This window comes from Callithrix jacchus, chromosome 9, assembly GCF_049354715.1.
Source record: "Callithrix jacchus isolate 240 chromosome 9, calJac240_pri, whole genome shotgun sequence".
NCBI lineage: Eukaryota > Metazoa > Chordata > Mammalia > Primates > Cebidae > Callithrix > Callithrix jacchus.
Genome location: NC_133510.1, coordinates 18,690,724 through 18,700,090, shown reverse-complemented (window position 1 = coordinate 18,700,090; position 9,367 = coordinate 18,690,724). Strand labels below are relative to the sequence as shown.

The 9,367-nt window shown below is 48.5% G+C and overlaps 1 long non-coding RNA gene across 1 annotated transcript; it reads left to right on the top strand.

Annotated features, from left to right (window-relative positions):
- Positions 1-3,161: 3,161 nt before the first annotated feature.
- On the top strand, positions 3,162-7,156 carry LOC103795150 (uncharacterized). Its single transcript, XR_004728602.3, has 2 exons — positions 3,162-3,397; positions 3,968-7,156. It is a non-coding gene; the product is annotated as an uncharacterized LOC103795150 (long non-coding RNA).
- Positions 7,157-9,367: the final 2,211 nt, after the last annotated feature.

Here is a 9,367-nt window from a genome sequence, read left to right as displayed (position 1 = left end):
CTGGCTTTCTTGGCACTGGGCCAGAGCTGGCTGCCACCTCCGTGCCTGGGGAGGCAGCCTGACACAGTCTGGGACAAGTTAACTTTAACCTCTTAGTCACCACCCCGTTGCAGAAGGGCGGCTTTAAGACCCTGCATGCTGCCATGGTAGCAACCAGTACCATGCCAGTGCACGGGGCTGGGAGGTGGGGCACAAACATCCCTGCAGCCCCCTGGAGGATGGTCAGAAAGGGCCTTGTGGCCTTCCTGCCTCAGAGTAGTTCACTCCGCAGAGAGGCAGACAAGGAAGCTGTTTAAAAGAACAGCCAGGAAAACGTGCATCTCCTGCATCCTTGGTTCATGGCCTTGAACATGCGTTTGGAAAGCGTGACAAGGCCAGTTTTTGCAGCCTCTGTGGGAAGTCAAGGAAAGGCTGACTGGGCACACTGCCAAACCACTTCCCAGAGTGGAATCTAGATGGTTTTGGAGGATGGAAGAGTCACCCTGTGTAGCTTACTCAGGCCTGGGCCTGTGGACCAGGAAGCCAGGCACTGCCAGCAACAGGAAGGGGACGCTTGGAGACCCAGCGATGGCCGCTGGCTCTCCGTGCCACATCAGGCCACCTCACAGACCCAGCCGCAGGTGTGTGGAGGAGGGACTCACCTGAGCGAGGGAACATCTCCCCTGTGCAAGTCAGTGAGCGTCTCCCCTTCCACTCTCATGAACTCATGGCCTCCCCTCCCACGGGCAAGTGGACCAGGAGGTGCCCAGTCACCTTCAACTCCCCTCCTGTAGCCTGTGATGGCTGAAGAGCACTCACATGCTTGGCACAGTACCTTCAGCACAGGGCGCTTGCCCCTGGGGGCCCAGGATCACACGGAGCAGAGCACAGGCAGCAGCAGGCACAGCTCTGAGTAGGTGGACTGTCATCAGCCTGTGGGGAGATGGAAATGCTTCCAGAGACGGCCTGAAATTCCAGCTACTCAAGAGGCTGAGTATAGCTTAAGCCTAGGAGTTTGAGACCAGCCTGGGCAACCAGGCAAGTTTAGGACCCTTGAATAAATGAAGACAGACATACATACATGCTTCCAGGTGACATCCTCGCCTTGGTACAAGGGCTGTCCAGACTTCCCAGTGGCCTGAGGGAAAGAAGAGGTGTGGAGAGAATATGCAGGCAGGGCCCCTGCACTGGTGGCTTTGCTCCTCCCCATCTAGCTCCCGGGTCCCTCAGGGACCCCTAAGAATAGGAGGCGGCTGAACTCAGCCACGTGGAGCTGTGAGCAAGGCAGGGGCTACTGCAATTAGTCATTGGTTCAGCTGTTCCAGGTCTGTGGTCAGGGCCAGGAAATAGGCCCCGTCACTCCCTGAGTATATGGTGGGTCTTCACAGAGGTACATCTTCCCAGGGCCTCTTAAGAAAGCCTACATTTCCTGCACTGATCTTGGGTCATTGAGGAGGAAACATCAGGGCCTGTGAAGCTACTGAAATCCCTACCTCAAGGACCTGCCAGCCCTGCATGTGCAAAAACGTTCCAGTGTGCAAACGCACTGCTCTATACAACAGGCGATGCCGTGGCCTTCTCAACTCCCTCGTCGGCTGCGCTAAGCTAAGTGACTGGCCACAGGGGGTCTAGAAATATAGTCAGTGTAAAGGAGCCTCTTTTCAGAACAAGGATGTGAAGACAAATGTCACTTCATTCACAGCAATGGGCTTAGATTTCCCAAAATAGCAATGGGGGAAGGCTGCCTACCCCCCCAACCACACACACACACACACACACACACACACACACGCGCGCACACACTGAGGGTCAAGAAGCAAGGAGTCTGGAGGAAAACCAGGAAGCCAGTTTAGGTATCCTGACATTGACAGGGAAGCTGGGCAAAGACCTGGGACCAGCCGTGAAGGGATTTATGGGTACTGACTATGGATGCTGTTAGGAAGGGGGACTTGTAAAGTCGGCTCTGTCCACAAATACTGTGTTTGTGCCTTTGTCTTTTAATCTACTCACCAACTTTTAATGAATACCTTCTAGGTACACAGAACTCTGTAACTCTTGATTAACCATAACAAATATTGAAACCCAGCCCAACTTCCCAAATACCCTTCAAAGCCTTGCATCCTTGATCCGTCTGGAATTACTCTAGTGGCAAATAAACCAAATCCTTTGAAGAAGATTTTCCCTGCTGTTCCTGCCCCTGCCTTGAGGATCACAGGAAGGCCTGGAAACAGATGGTACGGAGCCTTGGAATGAAGAGCTGATGTGTGTGGGCGTCAAGGCTTGCCCATCACCTCTCTGCACATCTGAACCCCGAATCCAGTCTGGGGACTGAGCAACACAAGAGACACAGCATCTCCAAGTCTTGGCCCCTTCTTCTGCAGAGTGGAAGTTTCACTCTCATCTTCCATCTCCAACAACCCATCTTACTGCCCACTCCTGGGCTTTTCCTTCCCAATGATCTCCAGAAAGTCTTTGTGCCTCAGCATCTTGTGAAATGAACGAGCCTGTATTAGTGAAGCCGGTGATGGAAGTTCCCACACTCTGCCTCTTGGCCAGCCCCAGCTTTCCCCAGAGAAGCTTGACATAGTCATTGATTCATGTAGGTTAGTTACAGTGAGGAAGCCTGACGATGACATCGACTCATCAGCAGACACCCCTTTGAGCTGCCACTTCTGGTTCTGAAGCACCTCTTCCTACCTCCAGAAGCTTTGTGCCTCCATGCACAGTATATCGGAGGACTCTCATATATTGCAGAGAATGGCTCTCAGCCGTGGTTGGGCTTTCCCTCAGAAGCTGTGCCACAAGAGCCTACGTGTTCTGCAGCAGGGCACTCTCTTGGGCATGAAGAGGCTGGTGGATCCATCCACACTTAAAGGAAAACCATTTAAATGACGGACCAGAATGAGGGTAGAGTCTCTGCCATAAGCTCTCAATAAAAATAACTGATCCATATAACGTTCAAACCCAAAGCCTTGATGTCACTCAACTGTAGCCTTTCCAACAAAACCTCTCTTTTGTGCATGAATTGATTCATTCATTAAGCGCTTTGACCTCATGCGGCATGCCAGACCACATACTGGAGGGCTGTGGATACAAAGACGGATGAAAGAAGCATTGTCAAGGAGGCACTAACGGTGCAAAGCACCGATGCTGTGAGGTAGCATGCATGGACAGCACTCTCTGTGGGACTGATTACTGTTACCAGGAAGGACAGAGGACGCAGGAGAGGCCTCATGGAAGAGGTTATATCAGTCAGGGCCTTCCTGGCAGAACACAGAACACACTGGAAAGGAATGATGAGCAGAGCCTAAAGAAGGGACCAGGTACAGACGTGTGGGCAGTGCCATGAGAGCCAACAGGTCCCCGGGAGCAGCAGAAAGCTGCAATACCTCTAGGCCTGAGGAGCCAAGTGGACGCAGTGAGTGTGGGATGCCCAGAACCTGCAGATGGCTGCGGCTGGGGAGAAGGGCAGCTATAGGACTAGGGCCCAGGAAGAAAAATGCACCCATTCCCCAAATCATAGGGAGAACTGTGAGCACCGGGACCTTGCTCTCTGATCTCCAGTTAGTGCAGGATTCATGGCTGAAGCCAACTGGAATCCGGAAAGAATGGGGCCTGGGTGACGGCCTCCAGGACACAAAGTAAGGCAGAGAAGTGAGGAATGGAGCTGGAGGAGACAGCAGAATGGCCAACCCACAGGGGGCTTAAACTGAACAGACAAGTGAGAAGAAAGCATGTTGCCAGAGGAAATGAATGAGGTGGGCGGCGGAAGGGTATGGGAAATGGAGAGAAGCGACCCTGTGTGCCTGGAGCTCAGATGTGGTGTGTGTGGTGGGGTACAGGCGGCAGGGAGAAGAGCTGGAGGTGAGGCTGTCGATGCAGTCAGGAGTCAAGGGTGTTGTACAGGAGGCCAAGGGGGTTCATCTTTGTGCTGGCTATGGTGGGAACCATGGCAGTTTAATTTTGGTTTTGTTTTGTTTTAAACCAGGGTGTGATTGGATCTTTACCTTGAGCATGTAACTGACTCCACCATGGAAGGGAATGAAAGGGGAAGAAACTGGAGATCAGGAACCCAATGGCAACATCACTGCAGTAAGTGCAGTAGAGATGGGAGGACTTGAACCACGAGGGAAGTGATGTTGGAGGAAAAGGGCGTGAGGGAAGAAGCCATTGCAGCCTGAAAATAACAAAACCAGGACCGCAGAAGGGAAGGCGTCTGCACTGTCGTCCCAGCAGCAGCATCGCAGCAATCTGGCGTTGGAGCAGACATTTAAGTTCCTCTACTAAACAGTGAGACGGTAATCTTGGCATTGCCACCTTACGGGGTTTTACGGTCAGGTTCAAATAACACAAGTACTTTGTAAAAGTGAAGAGTAAGACAAAGGAAACGTCGAATTGGAGTCATTGTCATGGCTAGTGAGGCCTTGCTGATGAGAATGGTTTTGTGACACCATGAAGTTGTAATAAAAAGATGAATCAACTCACTCTTTGCATGTACAGAGAACAATAGTGCTCTCCTTCGGGCTTGGGAGGCGGGCAATTCACCCCAAACACATTCCTTCCCAGGACCTCTCCTTTGTCATCTGGATTTTCTGAGCTCAGCTAGCTGAAGCACGTTTATCATCTCAGGGGTCTGATCCCCTGGCTGCTCAGTATCTTTATTTATGAAAACAAGTCAGAAATATCTATTGAATAATGATTCTTTTCTGCTTATTTGTGGACTGTTGGACATAAGAAAAAATGGTTGCGATATGGCATTTGCCCAGCAGGTGGCACCCAATGACCGTGTTTGAGATTTGGCTCCACCTTCCAGCCTTTGCTGGAAACTCATTCCCTTACTTCCAAAAAAAAAAAAAAAAAAAACCCTAATCAGGAGAACCAGAGAAGACGCTACAGGCTTTGAAACAGTTTTCTATGGCGTATAAGTCTGTGGTGACAGAATAAGGGCAGAGGGCCTAAAACTATACTCATTGTGATGGATGGAAATGAGACAGGAAAAAGAACATTCCAGGGTTGATATGTGCTTGCCAGCGGAATGGAGACCTCCATCTTTAGAGGACTTTCCAAATGATACCCTCTTTTAGCAGTCTGGAGACAGGCGATGGGAAAGCCAGCCTCTCCAGAAACCTGTCACTGCTTCCAACATGGGAGGCATATTTTTGAGTACATGAAGATTGGTTTATTCTTGTGACTTTAGGGACTGTCTCCAAGCTCTAAAAGTTCTTATAGTTCATGCTACCTAGTTTAAGAGTTTTAGAAAAGATGAGAGGAAGTGTGGGCAGAAAAGAAGTCTGAAATTGTGCACTACATTCCTTTCATTGAATAATTCTCGTTGAATTTGAATGAGCACAAAATAACATGCACAAAGAATTTTACAGGAACCATCTGATTTAATCATCACAGCAACCCAATGAAGTGCAGACAATCCACACTGCACAGAATGATTAACTTGCCCCAGTCCCACAGCAGATAAGTGGCAGGGTTGGGACTTCTACCCAGGTAGACTCCAAAGCTCAGCTTCACATTTGCAACATGTGGGAGCCTCCTGGTGTGTGTTGGGATGGCATGGCTGCTGTGCCAGGGGCTGGGCATAGAGATTGATGGGACACAAGTTTCTGACCTTAAGGGAATCTGGGAGAGGACAGACATGAATGAGATACAATGTGCCAAGCCTAACCTACAGTGCCCCGACAGCCCAGAGGATACACAAGTTAATGGCCCTAGAGGTCATCAAGTAAAGTTTTGAAAAGTTGAGAGGCAATGAAGGCCATTCCAGGCACAGAGGAGAAGTGGTGCCAAGACACAGAGTATAAGCTCACACAGTGTCCAGGAAGAAGGTTAGCACAGGATGCATAAAAACAGAAAGAGACTAAATTAGAAGCATCAGTGAGGGTTGACACACGTATAGCACAACTTGGGGCCTGGATTTTCAACATCAAGGCCCGAGGTGGTGGTTTTGGCCAATGCATTGTGGAGGGTGGGGAAGGGAGAGGTGCTTTGCAGAAGGACAGCAGTGTACGTTCCCATTGGCTGCACAATCCTGAGGGTTTCTCCACCCTCCCATGCTGGACCTGAGCAACTTCTTGGTACCTTAGTCAGGAGGGAAGGAAAAGGACATCTTTCTGTGTTAAAATGAATGAAGAAGAAATGAGAAACTTGACTATCGCTTTGGAAACCCACTGGTAAACTCTGGCTTTTCTACTGAGGTTCCTAAAGGACCAAGGATGGAGGCTCCCAGACAAAGCTTTGTGAGGCACAGGCCATGGCCAGGACACAGTGCGAATCACAGAGGAATGGGGCGCTGGCCCTGTGCTTTTTTGGGACGCTGCAGAAGAAGTTTCCTTTGGAGCAAAGAGCCCCCTATTAAGAGTCAGGACGGGGTCTCAGCTTGTATTTGCCTTCACTGTTCCTAAGTAGGAATCTCACCTGTGCCGGGGAGCTCTTCCCTTTCACAGAATGGCATCTGGGTTAACACATCTTTTGTCTTTTATTTTCTCTAGACTATTTCTTAATTTAAAGAAATTAAGGGCTCTGATCTAGGGCCCTAAAATAGAAAGGGCAATTATTGACCATGGGAACGACAGAACCAAGAGAAAAATGCAGTAACAGTGTTCTGGTGGGGTTTTCTTTCTTTGTTTGTTTTTCTCTAAGCTCTTTTTTCCTGTTCTCTAGGTAGAAAATTCTTAGTCTCCAGATAGTCTTCCTGGACACAATATTCCCGACCTTTGAAGAAACAATGTACCCGCAGTAGCCTGACCCTTTAACACGAACTCAGCCATCCTCTTTCACTCCCATGCTCCTTCCCCCAGAGCGAGGCGAGCCTTATCTGCCCCTTCTCCCACCCAGCTGTCACAGAGCGCCAGCTTATCCCTCCTGACCTCCATGGCTTTATCTTGCTTAAGAAGATAGATTTGGCAGTCCTAGAAATCAAAACATTTCTCTGTCCAGATTCTGTAGACCAAGATACAATTATCTCTGACCCATTAAGTGGTTTTTATTATTATAGAAATAACTGCATGTCCATGATCTTAAAAAATAGTTACATCACAGAAAGGCATGAAATGAGAAAATCCTCCCTCCTCTGCCCTCCAGATGTAACCGCAGTGACTAGTGTCTGGCTTTTGTTCTTCTCGTGGTTGCCATCAGAGTACAAAATAAAATGTTTATGCTTCTGTTACTGATTTATCTAATTGCTCCAGAAAGCGTCGCCTAGTAAATGTCACAGATGGGCATGAATTGAATTCTGCAGCTTCACACCCTGTCACATCTGTATCTTAATTTTTATTAGCAACTATTTTAACTTTTTCCCTAGTAGTTATCTTTGTGGCATTAAATAACATACTTAAAATTACTTTAAATGTAAATATACTTTAAAAATACTTAGAATTCTAAGATTAGTATTTCCTCACAAGTGTGGACTATATCTGTTAACTTCTCTCTATGAAAGATGAGGAATTCCTTTTTCCTCTTTTCTGTCAAAATCCCAATATATTGTGTTATTTTGTTCATGTCAAGATGACAACAATTGTATTCTATGCCAAAGCATACCTTCCATCTGAAATTTCAACATTAATAAGACCCTGGTTTCTCTTCTTCAGTGTAAGGCAGTGCACATTAATACAGGTCTACAAAGGAAAATCCCCACAAACTAGCTAATTCCTCCTTCTGTTTCTTCAGCACCTTTACCTCCACCTCAATTACGTTCTGACACATAAATCTTCTGGATATATCTTCGAAACCACCGGAACTGGGATAAGCAACTTGTATGGCTGGAGAAGAAAGGAGATCTTTTCCCCACACTCAGGCGTCCTCAGGGTGGCGGGGGGTTCTCATCCACAGCTTCCCTCCACTCTGCTGAGTCACCCCGTGGTCACTGTCCATCCGTTCACTCCATCAGCCAGTGGGGGACTGTGAAGAGAAAACCCAGCAAGTTCCAAGCCAGGGGAAGAGGGGCTAAGTAAGGACTGGCAGCCTCCAGGGGTGGAGGTCTTAGGAATGAAGCTCTTCTGTGGCTCGGTCCTCTCACCTTAGAGCAGAGATCGCAGAGAAAAGGGATTTTCCTGTCTCCCGCTTTTGGTTCCACATCAGCAGAACCCCATGGGAAAGTCTGGACTGGTGAGGGATTCCCTCTACTAATCCAATAAATGGCTTCCTTATCTAGAAAGGAATCGTGCAACATGGCATCTTCGGGGACTTGGAGTTACAGAGATATGGTGGGCTGGGCTAGTGTAAGCTTCCACCTCAGCAGATAAAAATGCCAAATAATGTACATTTTAAAGAGACATATGTACTTGAGCTCACAAGAGAAAGAATAATCCATAGATGTCTGAAATGATGAACTGAAAGCCAGAATGGGGACATCGTTTATAGAAATAGTTTGTGGGGGCAGCGGCTGGGGGAAGGAAAGTCTAGACCAGACCTGAACTGGGCCTGGAGGCTTCATTTATCAGACACAGGGCAGGAGAGAGGCCATAAGCCTCTGGCTCTGAAACCCTATGCTAAGCTATAATCTTCAGTAAAAAGAAACCACAAAATCTCCATCTCATTTGCAAAGGGCAATAACCTCAGTAAAAAGGGACTAAGCAATCTCTACCCTCCAGCCCAGGGAGCTGGCAGGGATGTCTGTCTTTACTTGGAGTTCTGGGTGGGAAAAGGCTCCCATGAGAAAGGAAAAATCTGCAAGGCTGTGCTCAACAAGACTTTGGTGTCCAAAAATATACTATGCACATGATGAAGGAGAGCATCACTATAGAAGCTGGTTCTGGGCCACGATCCTCATTCTGAGCCCTTTCGCAGAAACCAAATTCCATGCTGACCAACAGGGACCCTATAGCCAAGTGGCCCAGGATTTGCACTCAAACAGTTCAGGTAAACATGAGCTCAAGAGAAAACCCTATGAACCACCTTGAGAAATGGCTTGAGAGTCAGCAAACATGTTCAACACCTGACATAACAATTGAAGGAATGGAAGACACCATGAGAGTTACCTCATCCACACCTGATTCCCTCAAGCAAAGCTGTCCCTGGGCCATCCCAGGACAAAAGCCAGAAATCCCAACAGGACCAGGCACCCTGGGACTCAGCCCCACTCCTTGTTTGACAGCCGAGGACTCTGAATCCCAGGGAGCAACTCCTGGCTGTGTGGGAAACCATGACTGCACAGGACAGCTCTTGCTTCTAAAGCCACAGACTGGCTCTTGAGGTTTCAAAACTGGAGAGGGAGTGGCCGTGGCAGAGGGAAGCAGCTGTAAGATAACCAGGGAATTATAGCATGGTTTGTTATGGCTTCAGAGCTGCCACAGTGGAAGGATTCAGGTGGGTTACCTTGAGCCTTCCTTTCAAGGGCAGAAGCCGCGTTGCTTACATCACCTCATGGAGTTGCCCAACC